We start from the raw sequence: 15,061 nt of genomic DNA, 5'->3' as shown, positions 1-15,061 counted from the left end.
AACAGGAGTTTATAAGTGATCTTTTTTGTGTCGGGAGTCATCATTTATCTTTAAGCATCGTTCTGCTGTCTCAAAATGTCTTTAACCCAGGTAAATATTCTAGAAATATATCATTGAACTGTTCTTATATCGTTATGTTAAAAAATCCTAGGGATAATAACCAGGTTCACTATTTAAGTCGTCAGCTTTTTCCTACAGACACCAAACGCCTAACAGAAGCGTACGAAGAGTGTACCGAAAAAGCGTATTCTTATATCTTAATAGATCTAAAACAAAGTACCGATAATAGTTTAAGACTTAGGTCCAATATATTCCCTAATGAAGGACCGATGGTAATCTACGTTAGAAAATAATAATCCATAAAATATAAATCTCAATTTATTTAACCTCATTTCGAGACATGCCTTTACCCGTGTCGGTTAGGAACCAATTACCCTTTTTAAATCTCTTGCGTAAAAGCGGTGTGAAACAAATAAAACTTTTAATATCAAAGTGTACGCGACCCCAATTGGATTGTATAAGCGGTATTTGTTATAATTTGAAGAACGGAGGTATTCCATTGAATCGACATAAAAAGAAAAGACTTCAACGTTACAAAAACGTTATAAGGTATTTATCCAAGAGAGGTTTAAGCGACAAAAAGAGGCGACAGGTGTTAATTAAACAGGTAGGAGGATTCTGGCCGGCGTTGCTTTCAATGTTAATACCGACAATAGCTTCGGTCTTTACTAGATAATGAAAAAGTGCGTTTTAGTACCAGCGGCTTTACTGACGGACAATCAAAAGGAAGTTAACAGTTTAGACAACGCCATTAAAGAGGTACTGAGAAAACCTGGTTCTGCCGAGGAAAAATTGAAGGAGTACCTTTTAACTCTTCAGAAATATTTATCTTTAAAGAGTTTAGCGGAGCCACCAAGCGTTACTATCTTGCCACCTACAACGAGTTCGTCTTTTCCAGCACCCGGAGTGTCGAGTAAAATACAGCCTCTAAGTCCTTCATCCTCGTCTTGGATTCCTCCATCGTGGCCAACCCCTATCCAGAATATACCTATTAATATCTCTACCCCCTCCCAAAATGTCCCTACTAATGTCGCTACCCCTCCCCAAAGTATCCCTTTTAATATCTCCTCGAGTCTGACTACCCCACAGCCTATAATGAGTAGTACAGCAATGGGTCAAACACCGGCGATATCGTTTACTACGCCAGCGTCACTCTCTCGAACGACCAGTATGCCAATTTTAACACCCATGGGACCCGTGGTACCGAAACAGTCCGGGACGTCTCAAACGCCTAGTATACCAGTTTTAACACCCATGGTACCGAATCAGCCCGTGGCAACTCAACAGGCCTTATCAACGAAGGGCGCTTCTGGTTCAAAGTTCCGGAAACTTAACCCTAACGATGATACTTCGCCGAAAAAAAGACTCGCGAAAATTCCATCTACGAAACCAAAACCGTACCCTACACAAGCCAAAATAAAAAAAGATCGCGAAGCTAGCTTGAAAGAGCTTCAAAAGCCCGAATCTAAGATCGAATGGGTAACTTATAGAAAGGCAAAAAAATAACCTTAATAATGATTATTACATTTTATATAAAAGCATCTAACTCATTATATTGAAAAACACGTATCTGATTATATAAAAGCATGTATTTGAGTATATAATAAATCATGTATCTGATTATATATAAAAGCATGATAATTACAATTTATATAAAAAATTATAATCGAATAATTAATATTTTTATTCTCGCATTCAATACAAATGTATCTGATTATTAAACATTACAACTTTAATATTTTATTGATTACATTTTTCATATCTATGTCTTAACAAGTGCAGGCAGATATTCCATAAAGATATGGCGTCGTTAATCTCCGTTTTATTTTCGTACATTTTCAGAACTCTTTGAAACGAATTTCCCAGACATCTTTGAATAAGGAAGAATATACAATGAGGTCCGCAACAAAGGGAGAACATATTTTGAATTAATTTATCGTTATAGATCCATCTGGACGCGTATTTAACCAGGTTAATTTTATACGTATCCGGGCTCTGCCCGTAGCTGCAGAAAAAATTACCTTCATCGTTTTCAACGTAAATGGCTACCCAATGAAGCCCAGGATCCTCGGCTCTCTCCGTGTTCAGAACAAAACAAAATTTCTTCTTTTTAGGTTTCCTGGGAAGCATGTCTCTAGGAAAAGTACCTAGATAGTAGGGTTTTGTCCTCTGATCGCATGATAATATTTGATTTATTTGTAACGTATTCATAACACTTTAGATAGTTCGTATTCGTAAAACGTTCCTTTAATTATCTCGTTATTTTTGTCTTTAACGACGTATACTGGAGGATTACGGTATAAAACCTTATCAATAATAAAGATCTCTTTAGTAAAGTAGCCTTTATATCCCTTTGAAAAGGCTTTTTCAAATTTACTCAACCTTACTAAATCACCTTCTTTTAGCTTTGGTTTTGTCCCAGGTTTAATGGTACCGAAAAGACGGTACCACACCTTATGCTCATTTTGTAGATTAACATTGACTGGTGCGATACCCGTTGAGCGGTGTATCGAGTGATTGTAAGCCTTAACTATTTTTGGTAACGCACTCAGATAGCTACGAGTATCCGCGCTAGTCATGAATTTGTGTATTTTCTCTTGAACCGTTCTGTTAAATCTCTCGCAGATCGCAATTTTTTTATTCCCGTAAGCTACGTAGTGATGAATACCTTTCTCTTTAAAATATTGCTGAACTGGTTTAGCTAAAAATTCAGAGCCTGCGTCCGTATTTATATTCGTGGGTACAACATCTTTATGTATTATTTTGAAAGCTCTTATAACTTCCGCGGAAGTCTTGTTTTTAATAGGTATAACGTAAGCGTATTTACTCAAAACATCTACATTACTTAACAAATATTTCATACCCTTGTTGTATCTGGAAAGTTTATCTAAAACTATTAAATCAGCCTGATGAGTCTCATCCATAGATGTCACTGTAATTTTGTTGCGAGGAAACTTTAATCGACGATAACGATGAATAGTATAGGTGGGTTGTTTTAATAGAAAACTCTCAACTTCTTTCCTCGAAGACTGAGGAACTCCTTTCGTTAATTTATCCAATCCGGAAAAAGAGGAGGGATTTTCGGGGTCGTAGTACGCGTTTGAGAGAGACATTTTTTCTAAACAAGATCGAAAATGATATCTGATAATATAACGTAGTTGTAGGGTATTATATAAGAGGGAGAGGTACAATTTTCTGGAATATTTTCTAAATAGGGAAAAAAATTGATATATAACGTAGGTATAGGAAACGCAACAATAAGAGTAATTTATATTTTATTCGGTTACTTAAAAATTAACAATACATTGTTTTTAGACCGACAAAATTTCCAAGAATATATTTTAAATAGATACGTCATTAAACACTGGATCATTTAGGACATTACCTTCGGTAGTGGTTGTTCTCTGGCGAATATCTCCTGGTCCCTTGGCACCGTTTATCGAGTAATTTCGATATTAAATTCATTTTGCTCTTCTCCGAGGTAACGCATTCCAACGATTTCAAATCCTCTCGGTATATTTTCAGACGCCTTAGAGTAATCCATGACCCAATACACGCGAGATAAGAGTGATATCTATTTTTTAACCGTACATTAGTTCAGTTTTTAGACCGACAAAGTTTCCGAGAATATCGTTAAATAAAATTGAGACGTCGTCTTCGTAGTCTCCGTATTCCTCGACAAAGGATTCTAGAATTCTTTCGTAGTTAAGCAACGTAATAGCTCTAATTAGGTTTTTCTCCACTCTCTCGCTCCAATTAGTATCCGTGGGTAAACAAGTGATATCGTGGGCGATTTCGTTATGACAGCTGATGTTTTCGCACGAATCAGTGAAATTAAATAAAATATTGGTCAAACTGTCCAAGATAATCTTCTTCATTATTTCTCTGGCCTCTTCTTTTCGCTTTAATTCGCTACCAATGACATTTTTCAAGTTCTTTAACCTTAACCAACTGTCCTTATTTAATGAAAATCCTTTCGATGTTGAGAATAGAATATTATATCTATTATTCGACCCTCTAATATATTGACGAATATCAACTATTTTTCCTCTCTGACATACGAAGCATTCTAGTTTAACTCTCTGAGTACCGTCAACTAACCAAGTCAGAAATCGTCCTGTTATTCCGTTAAAGAAAGCGTCAATATCCGTTTCAAAAGTCCATATACTATTCCAAATACAACTGTCGAAAGACGCTTCGGTTTTAGTATCGATTCGTTTGACATTGAAGACGGGAAGAATTCCGCTTCCAACGTAAATGTTTTGCTTCTCCGATAGGTAGTGTACTTGATTCATCTCTAACCGGTTATGAGAGAATGCTTCTTAAATCAGAGGTTATATAGAGCCTTTTTACTCGGGATTAAATAACACCGAGCGATCCCTAGTTATCATGATAGAATTTTCGAATTCGGAATAAATTATGCACGTGACATTGTGTGGTAAATTGTTTTTAAATTTCATATTGATACGTAGATTTCCTTGTCGGGGCAAAGAAAGATGACTAGCCCCCGCATTTTCATCCGGGCTTAAATCTAGGCAATACAAAGCGTAACCTTTTTTGTACTCTTCGTACGTGATAAAATTTCCCTTGTTTTTTCTGTATGTGTTTAGAGAGGTGAATAACGACATATACTCTCGAGTGTATAGATTGTTTTCGTAATCAGGCGTAAAGGCTTCCGAAGGATAGGTATCGGTACCGACGTTGACGGATAGGTAATTAAGATCAAAAGTTTCAAAATTAAAGGGATTTAAATAATGATTACCATTAAAGGCCGAGGTTCGAACTAGACCTATAATTACTCTTTGAGGTATTTTACCTAAGAAGACGTTTTCTCGATTAGCGTCGCTCATTCCAGCTGGAATTGAAAAGGTTTTTACGACTGTTTGATTCAAAGGATAGATGGCGCTGGTTTGCTCTAATACCGTAGCGTGGGCTAACATTATTTCGGGATTTATTTTTAGTCTTTTAACGTACAATGAGGCATTATCGATAACCACTTTATATTTCTTATCAGCGGCTTCTTTCGATATTACGCAAAACTCTGGTTTGGATCGAATAAGCCTAAATCTAACGTCTACATTATTCAATAGGAAACGATTTAAGCGACAAATATCAACGTGTAACGGGGCGTATAAATCTATCGTACTCGATACCTTGGCTCTCTCGGCTCTTCTTAATATCCCATTGGTAGTAAGATTATTATTGGCTGCCACCCAGGCGGAATCGGGATCGATCGGATTATCCTTATAATATAAGGCTAGATTTAGTTGGCTTTCTTTAGCATCTATACCGTAATTTAATAAATTCTCGAGATAAGCGATATAAGGGGCTCCTTGGTTAGGGGACTGAATGCTCGTGTTTCCTAAAAAGACGTCTATTTGGGAAAAGAGGGCGGCGTGTAAAAGATTAACGGGAGCTACTTTTTTTTCAGCCGCTGGTACGTCGGTGCCGTCCAAATGAAGCACCCTGACCTTCAGCCTTAACCTAGTTTTAGAAAGGTCGATATAATGTTCGCTCGTGCCAGGGACAAAAAATTCCAAAGGTCCACTATCCGTTACGGAGCTTAAAGGTTGATAACTTTCGTCGCTACTAGTTATAATGTTAGCGTTCAAAGGGGGTGTCGCGAATAGGTCTAATTCCCCCATCATGCCTTCGAATTGGGCCATCTTGTTTTACGATAAAAAATCGACCTTTGATCTACTTTTCTTCTTTCGTATCTTCTGACGTTTCCGTCGAATACCAGACCCGTACTGAGAATTAGCCAGACTATCACCCGCTTTATGAATTAAATTTGAGCCCGCTATTTTTAGATTCCTTTTGAACGCTCTCTTGGGTTCTTCTCCAGCGCTTAAATCTTGAATAAACCTTCCACCAAGTCCTAAAGCTTCTTTACCCACGCTCTTAGCTATCGGTTTCGCTAGAGGAGTTAACATTCTCATCAAAGCTCTAAAAATGCCTCCTAAACCAAATCCTTTCTGCACTAATACACCTGGTGGAGATCCAAGGAACTGTTCCTGATAATAGGAAACGTACCTATTAGGTCGAGACATGTCGTCTAAAGTGAATTTTGATAATGATGCGATCCGATATAAAGGATATAGGAGCGTCGGCTTCGTCTCTAATGTCAATTTTGATAGTTTCAATTTCGTTGGATCTTATAGGATAATAGTCTATAGTATCGTATGTGATAATTTTCTCCGACGTATCGTTTTTAGTGGGAATGACGCGTAGAAGAGGTTTGAAACCAGAGCCTATAAACTGGGGGTATATCAGATCAGTGTAAACGTATAAATATTGACTGACTAAATCCGGTTTGAAGTTGGCGTTTGCAGACCCTAATAGACGATTAGTTTGGTCACCGAATCCTAACATAGAACCTAATTTGTTACGAACGCCTCTAAAAAGCACGGTGCATTCCTTATCAGTCATTATTCGAACGGTACCGTTATCGTTTAACGAGAAATTAAACCGAGATTGATGAGCTTCGGGTATCGCTCTATTCATAGCTTCCAATAGGGTGTCGACACTATAGGGTCCCTCAGGAATCTTTACCGTTACCATACGATTTTGAAGTTTTAAATTTTTTTTCAATTTTATCTCGATATAATTATTGGTGTAGTTTATCGTAATATTTCTAGCTTGTTGAGAGAATGGAATGGGACAAATGTATTCCCCAGTAATGTACTCGTCCGTTTCGAATCCTAAAACCTGAGCCAGAGGGCCAGGAGCTAGCCTGGCCTGGTGACCGGCATCGACTGATAATTTAACTCTCTTGATAGGAGGCCCAGTCGGGACTGACATATCTATAACCTGTATTTTCACGGGAAAATTCTGTTTTTCAAGCTGAACGGTTAAGTCACGCACCAGTTTATTCTGCATTGAAAAAAATACGGCGTTTCCATTTTTATCTTTCGAACCTTCGTACTTTTGCGGTATTAACTCTACTCTTCTAATGTCCCAGCCATCATTCGTTAAATATCGTTCAGGTACCTGTATTTCGAAAGAGTTACAGGTATTGTCTATTACGGTTGAAATTTTCGGTGTTAATATTTCCGATAAACCAATTTCCCATTCGTTTGAAAGAATAATTGGTTTACCTAATTTGACCGTGAAAGACGATTGTGAATTATCGGGATATTCATCAGTTTTATCACTTAACAGAGTAACGAAAAAAGAATTGACCGACATAATTGATATTTTATTTAAAAATGAATGAGGATTTACACGTTATCCAGTTTTATTTAGAAATAAAAGATTGAACTCGATGTGATGGTTAGAGCGGGGTTCGATCTCGCGATCTATTGATTGGCGAACAAACGCGCTAACCACTACACCGAGAGCAACCTTAATCGCTTCCTACGTTTTAGAGAAGATTACATTAACATATACTTGGAAATAAAACGGGTAAATGTTCATGATAAAAACTATCGGGAGTACCGAATTTACTCATTTGGTCCTGTATGTATTTTATAAAGTCATTTCCGTAAAATTCAGCTTTTTCTTCTAAACACAATGGCGCCGGTGAATCCGTTTCCGGGGCTTTGGCTCTTGGTTGATTTATACCGTGACCCAATCGGGTAAATAAAAGTCCATCATCTAATTCCTCCAAAATAATGGTACTTCTAGGTAATATGAATCGTTTCAAAATTTCCACCTGATTCTGATACTCGATATCTTTTTCTTGAGGCTCTCTATCTTTAAACATCGGGCATTTCTTCGCAACACGAGCGATTTTCCCACTTTCAGATACTCGGTGTTCGAAACATATTGTATACATAGCGCATTGATCTAAAAGATACGCGACCATATATTGGAAATCCTCGCGCCCTTTGAATCGTTGATACGTCACTATATAACGCATTTTGTAAGATCTCCCTCGGAAGTCACTGCTCTCTTCAAGGCGTTCGTCGAATAACCGAGATAAAGAGAGATCGCTCTCTTATCAAACAAACTCTTATTTAAGTCTGGCGATTACGTCACGACTAAAGACCAGTACAGACACGTCCTAAAAACCCCTAAACAATTAATAAAGACCTAATCAATTGACGGTTATAGAATAGATTACATTAACGACTTCCGGGAAATGAAAAGGATAAATATTCCTCGTAGATACTATCGAGAGTCCCTAATTTCCTCAATTCTTCCCGTAAACATTTTATAAAGTCATTTCCGTAAAATTCGGCTTTTTCTTCTAAACACAATGGCGCCGGTGAATCCGTTTCCGGGGCTTTAACTCTTGTTTGATTTATACCGTGACCCAATCTTGTAAATAAAAGTCCGTCATGTAAATCCTCCAAAATAATGTCACTACTATCAAATATTAATCGCTTCAAAATTTCCACCTGATTCTGGTATTCGATATCTTGATGTTCAGGAGGTTTATCTTCATATAACACGAGCAATTTTCCCAATTTCAGATACTCGGTGTTCGAAACATATTGTATACATAGTGCATTGATCTAAAAGATACGCGACCATATATTGGAAATCCTCGCGCCCTTTGAATCGTTGATACTTCACTATATAACGCATAGTGTGTAAGAAGATATCCATTAGAAGTCACTGCTCTCTTCAAGGCGAATAACCGAGATAAAGAGAGCACTCTTTTATCAGACAAACTCTATCTGGCGATTACGTCACGACTAAAGAAGTTCATGCCCCTTAACCAATTAACAAAGACCTAATCAATTGCCGACCCCCACTCTCGACCAATAAACGAACTCAGAGAAACCCCCCCGGATAAAAAACCGGTGTTCCCCCATTCTAAACTCACGCGAGTATACACGCGCGAGTCTAGCGCGCTAGAAGGCTTGCGGCACACTTAAATGATCTAATTAACTCTCCATATTTCGGTGGGTTCACTACTCAGACTGAAGATCCTGATGAGGGGACTTCAAATATTCCGGCGGATGAATCTGTCTTGAACGAGGGCCAGAAAAGATTGGAAGGTCAAGTCTCAACGCTCAGGATTGAAAAAAAGAAATTAGAGAGTGAGATCGAAAAATTGAAGCCAGAAAGATCGGAATTAAGCGGATCGAGTGAGACGCCGGACATAAACAGCGCCGGCCCATCGAGCAAGGACATTGACGAGATTGAGGCCCGGGAAAGAGAGCTGGCCCAATTGACGGAGATCATAGACAAACAGAATCGACGCATTTCATCTCTTTTGAGAAAAGAAGAGAAGGGGGAAACCATAAACATTTCTGCGCCGGCGAGTCAAGGTCCACAGATCACCATAGTGGTACCAGGGACAATCGGCGGATCGGTAACCATAAACAACATCAGCACCCCGATAGAACAAAGAAACATAAACCTGGGATCCAACTCTGGAGAAACTAACTTCAACCGTCAATAACTGAAAAGGTAAGATATTCTCGAAATAAACTGAAAAGCCTCAAAGCTATCTTAGAATGCGCTTAAGTTTCTACATCCAATTTAAAGAGGTAGGGGGTCTCTTTCTCTTTGAAATAAGACAAGTTTCATTAACTTAGGTTTAACATTTAACCTCGATGAAAATTTTTATACTAATCGATTGTAATGGTCGAAATGGGCGGGAATTATTTTCTTTTCCCTTTGACGTCGTAATCATGTAAGAGCCAATAATACCATGTAGTTCGAAACATTTAAACATTAGTATACGGTACATGACTCTCCGGACTGGCCGCCAACCTTAATAACCTAAAACTATAAAACATTCGTGTATATGAATGATTATGGTTGTGGCTTGACACTCGCTAGCGCCTGAAGGACCGATCACTCTGTGTAATCTGTGTACATTTATGAGTAGACCATTTTAGAAAATACATACAGAGAAACTGAAACACAAGGCTGATGCCGCCATTGGGGTCTTCTCTCTCTCTCTCTCGCCTAGAAGCACCGTTACTGCCTGTAGTCAACTTTGTTACCGTCTGGCGGTGACCCTTGGTGCGAGGGAGAATACCCAATGGTGGCCTCGCCACTGTGTGTTTCCGAAATGGTATTTACGCGTGATAAAATGATTACACGTAATACGTTACCGGTATACAAGTAACGCCAACAATGTAGAAAGGGGTGGTGACGTTTCAAATGAAGTCTGAGTTATGACCAAGAAAGTACGAAGAGGGAAATCGCAGTGCAACCTTTCCTTCATAGTCGCGACATTACAAATGTAGCATTTCGATATACGAAATTAAATGTATGAATTCGTGCAACACCCTGGTTTGGCATCCACTTTCAAATATTTACATTTTCCTTTCGAATTATGTCAAAGTTTGCTTGGTCTTTTCAGGCAGAGTGTTTCAAATATTCAATACTGAGCTCTCAATACGTACTCCCTTCAAAATAATTAATTTCATGATAAAATGTTTTTGGAAAATGTAATTGTTCTTGAAAAAGCGAAAGCGTAGACATGTAATTTTTTCAATTAATTTAGAGGGAATAGATCGATTAGCAGTAAAATCAGTTGATTGAATTTAGGGTGTGACCCAAAATCCCCCCAGCCAAAATCCCCCCGGACAAAATCCCCCCAAATCATAAGTAACGGACAAAATCCCCCCAATGTAGGACAAAATCCCCCCAAATCATTATAACAAGACAAAATCCCCCAAATCATTATAACAAGACAAAATCCCCCCAAATCATTATAACAAGACAAAATCCCCCCAAATCATTATAACAAGACAAAATCCCCCCAAATAATTAAAACAAGACAAAATCCCTCCAAATGATATTTAACGGTTAGGTTTGGTTAGGATAGGTTAGGTTTGGTTAGGATAGGTTAGGTTAGGTTAGTAATATTTTATAAATCATTTAACAATGTTACGCCTTTTCCAAAATTTTGATGTTTAGCTTCATTGACTTCTCAAATAATATGCCTTTTCCAAATCATTACTGTTATGTTAGGTTAGGTTTGGTTAAGTTAGGTTAGTAATATTTTATAAATCATTTAACAACGTTACGCCTTTTCCAAAATATTGATGTTATGCTTCATTGAGTTCTCGGTACAATTTCGGTATGAGTGAATAAGGTCAAAAATCATTTTAGAGCAAAATCAAGCACACCATTCGATAGAGCGTAAAATTTAGATCTAAAATGGCCGCCGCTTTTTTCAAATTTCCAAAAAAAAAAGTCTTATCCCCCATAAGAATTGCCACCTTTTCCAAAATATTGATGTTTAACGTTAGGGTTCATTTTCACTTAAGAGGCCGAATAGGTTAGGTTAGGTTAGGTTAGGTTGGGTTAGGTTAGGTTAGGTTGGGTTAGGTTAGGTCAGGTTAGGTTAGGTTAGGTTAGGTTGGGTTAGGTTGGGTAAGGTTAGGTTGGGTTAGGTTGGGTTAGGTTGGGTTAGGTTGGGTTAGGTTAGGTTAGGTTAGGTTAGGTTAGGTTTAGTTAGGTTTGGTTAGGTCAGGTTAGGTCCGGTTACGTTGGGTTGGGTTAGGTTAGGTTTGGTTAGGTCAGGTTAGGTTAGGTTAGGTTAGGTTGGAAAAGGTGCCAAATTATTGGCCCTCTGATGTTTTCCACACTGTTTTTGACCTTGTTCACCTATACTGCAAATAATGTTTTTGGTTTTTTTTTGGAAATTTGAAAAAAGTGGGGAATATTTTAGATCTAAATTTTACGCTCTATCGAATGGTATGCTTGATTTTGCTCTAAAATGATTTTTGACCTCATACCGAAATCCTACCGACTTCTCAAATAATATTTTATAAATCATTTAACAATGTTAGGCCTTTTCCAAAATATAAATGTTTAGCATCATTGACTTATCAAATAATATGCCTTTTCCAAAACATTACTGTTATGTTAGGTTAGTAGTATTTTACAAATCATTTAACAATGTTACGCCTTTTCCAAAACGTTACTGTTATGTTAGGTTAGGTTTGGTTAGGCTAGTAATATTTTATAAATCATTTAACAATGTTACGTCTTGTTATAATTATTAGGGGGATTTTGTCTTGTTATAATGATTTGGGGGGATTTTGTCCTGTTATAATGATTTGGGGGGATTTTGTCTTGTTATATTGATTTGGGGGGATTTTGTCTTGTTTTAATGATTTGGGGGGATTTTGTCCTACATTGGGGGGATTTTGTCCGTTACTTATGATTTGGGGGGATTTTGGCCGGGGGGATTTTGGCTGGGGGGATTTTGGTATACAATCATTGAATTTAATATTGATTAAGGATTAGATGGATAAAAATAACTAAAAAAATTTGCAATATCTGAACTTCAGCCAATTGATAAACCCCAAAAATATCGTTTGTTTTTTCGATCTTGGCCCAAACCAAGGCGTTTTTTATAATTCTGAGAGAGCGGTCGCTCTCTTAGATAAGACTTCATACTGCTCTTAATGTATAAGGAGGGTTTTTTGTTTGGATGTAGTTTTTTTTGTATTGTATTAATTGTTTTGAAAAAATTCCACTGAACTAAAATTTGGACCCTTAATATGTGGTTAAAATTTCAAAGAGATCCCTCTATTAGTTTTTTTCATAGAAAATAAAGTTGCTAAGGGTGGTTTTCATTTCCATAAAAAAATTAAGACATTTTGGCAAAAAAAGGGAAATTTTCCCATAGGAATAACATGGGAAATGTTTGCTGTGATAGCCAAATGGTCTTGACCATTTTTTGAAGACTATTTATTCGATAGGTCTGAAAATGGTTTTAAATGAAAGGTTGAACATTAAACTGGTGCCTTTCGAAGTTTTATTGAAAACAATTCATATAAGTATTACTTTTTGTACTTTTAAGCACATACTTAATATTAAGTATTACTTTTTGTACTTTTAAGCACGTACTTAAACTTACGACCTTTTATTCTGTTGGACTTACGTGGTTTAATCCTAGCTAAAATCATAAAGAAACGTACTATTGGACTTGCGCTGTTTTACCGCTAATAGAGCGACTGAGCGAAGATTTTTGTATAGACAACGCGTGTGGGTATGTCGAGCTTAAGGCGAATTTTTTAACTTTTCACATAAAAGAAGGGGTTAATTCGTCCTCATTTTATTTTAATTTCGTAAGTTAAACCTTATTATAATTTAATACAAAAGAATTTAAATTTAGGATTTAGCCCATAATTTTTAAATTCACTGATTTCACTAAGCCTCGGTCAAAATTTAAATACAGCTGATTTTATGCAGAGACTAGAGAGTAGAGACCAATTGGCCGTGTAGCGTACGTTTTAAGGTGTTTCACCTGGTGCCATCGGCCAACGGTAGCCGCTAATTTGGTAATTTGTTTAAATTAAATAAATTTTTGTTGTTTAAAGTAGATTAATGCAAAATACGCCCAAGGGTTCGTTCCCTGGTTTCTTGACTGTTGCCACCAGCCACCAGCCAACAGCCAACACTTACCGCTACGAAGATACGTTTTTTACTGGTAAAATAAATGATAGATTCAATCACACTATCACTAAACCCTGTCACCAAATCATACAATATTTTGAAATGACGCTTTTCCAATAATTCTTATAGGTTAACAATTTAAATTTTAATTATTTAGTGCTTATTCTAACATAACCTCAAAACAGTAAACAATGGCCATTTTTCCAACGATAACTGTGCAGATTATATTTGGTGCCACCGATAAACACTATGTAGATCATTTTATTGGTTTAAATTAATGGTAATATAATTGAATAATTAAATCACACGATCACTAAACCCTGTCAACAAACCAACCAATGTTTTTTTTATCCCGGCTCTTGCAATCATTTTTATTAGGTAACAGTTGCGTTTTTAATTACTATTTATAACCGCTATTTAGAATAAACCTTTTTGTTTAAATTAGATACATTTTTGGTGTTTAAAGTAGATTAATTCAAACTACGCAGAAGGGTTCATTCCCTGGTTTCTAGACTGGTGCCAGCAGCCAACGGTTACCGCTACGAAGATACGTTTTTTGCTGCTAAAATAAATGATAGATTCAATCACACTATCACTAATCCCTGTCTCCAAATCAATATTTTTAATTCAGCCTCTTCCAAGCGCGAAATTACAAATTAAGGCGATGTACAGTGTGTTAATTAATTAATATAAATTTTGGATAAATATGTAACACACTATCATTATTAAATTTCTGAAGAGAGGAAAAAAAGGTTGAAATTATTTTTTTAAAATTTAAAAAGCAAATTTGGCTCAGAAAAAACCCTACGGCAGAAGCCTGTCTTATAAAATGTTTACAAGATGATTCGTTCAAGAATGTCTAGAATTAAGTCGCATAAAAGTAATGAATATTTCACCTAAGTCAGCTGACTTGGCCAGGCAGGGCATAGCCCACTCGATCCATGCTCACGGATGCTGCTCTGCCCTCTGCATCTTGCGTCGTGTTACGCATGATCGAGTGGGCTATGGGCAGGGTTAAAAAATACGGGGCTGCCAGGCTGTCTCTTACACAACAATGATGGCCATTATCCTTTATGAGAAATGCTTCCTTGTCCAGTGGGGGAAATAAGGAGGTGGCACAGGGCAAATGACCAGGGACCACTAAGAAAATTCAAGGGTAACCAGAGTCCAGACATTAACTCAAAAAGTATAATTGTCCAATCCATAAGTTTAGCAGACGACGTGACCTGGTCAATTATTATTAAATAGAGAGCTTTCAGATGGGATTGTAGTACGTCACACCCTCCCAAGTCTTACCGCTGTTCTGGTAGCCATATTGGGTGGTCTCAGCTTCATTCCTGCTTTAAACCCACCAATATGGCAGCGTAAATGATGTCACGAGGCTCATCTCCTTCTCCAACTGAAAGCTCTCTATAGCGCGAGCAGCTTGCGTCCATGAGCGCGGATCGAGTGGGCTATGCTGTCAGGCAGAAACTTTGTCTCAGTTAGACTGCTACAACGAAAACCGAAAACCAGTAACATAAGTCCAATCCATCATCTGAAAGACTGAAAACGATGACTCTGATTCCTCTGAACTTGAAATATCAGTAGAAATGATTCTAGATAATTCTCAGAGTAATTTTAGTATGAAAATTTGATGTTTTCAGTGATAAATTAATCTCATTCGTGATAACTGATTAAC

General features: G+C 37.2%; 1 long non-coding RNA gene across 1 annotated transcript in view; it reads left to right on the top strand.

Annotated features, from left to right (window-relative positions):
* LOC149655007 (uncharacterized) overlaps positions 1 to 14,131 on the top strand; it is a 573,911-nt gene extending 559,780 nt beyond the window's left edge. The window contains exon 4 of the long non-coding RNA XR_016370363.1: positions 14,012 to 14,131. This is a non-coding gene — a long non-coding RNA (uncharacterized LOC149655007). The remainder of the gene's footprint in view (positions 1 to 14,011) is intronic.
* Positions 14,132 to 15,061: the final 930 nt, after the last annotated feature.

Source organism: Phalangium opilio, unplaced genomic scaffold, assembly GCF_054372755.1.
Source record: "Phalangium opilio isolate 3A_F unplaced genomic scaffold, DU_Popi_V2 ptg000078l_1, whole genome shotgun sequence".
Taxonomy (NCBI): Eukaryota; Metazoa; Arthropoda; class Arachnida; order Opiliones; family Phalangiidae; genus Phalangium; species Phalangium opilio.
This window is presented reverse-complemented; position numbering and strand designations above follow the sequence as displayed.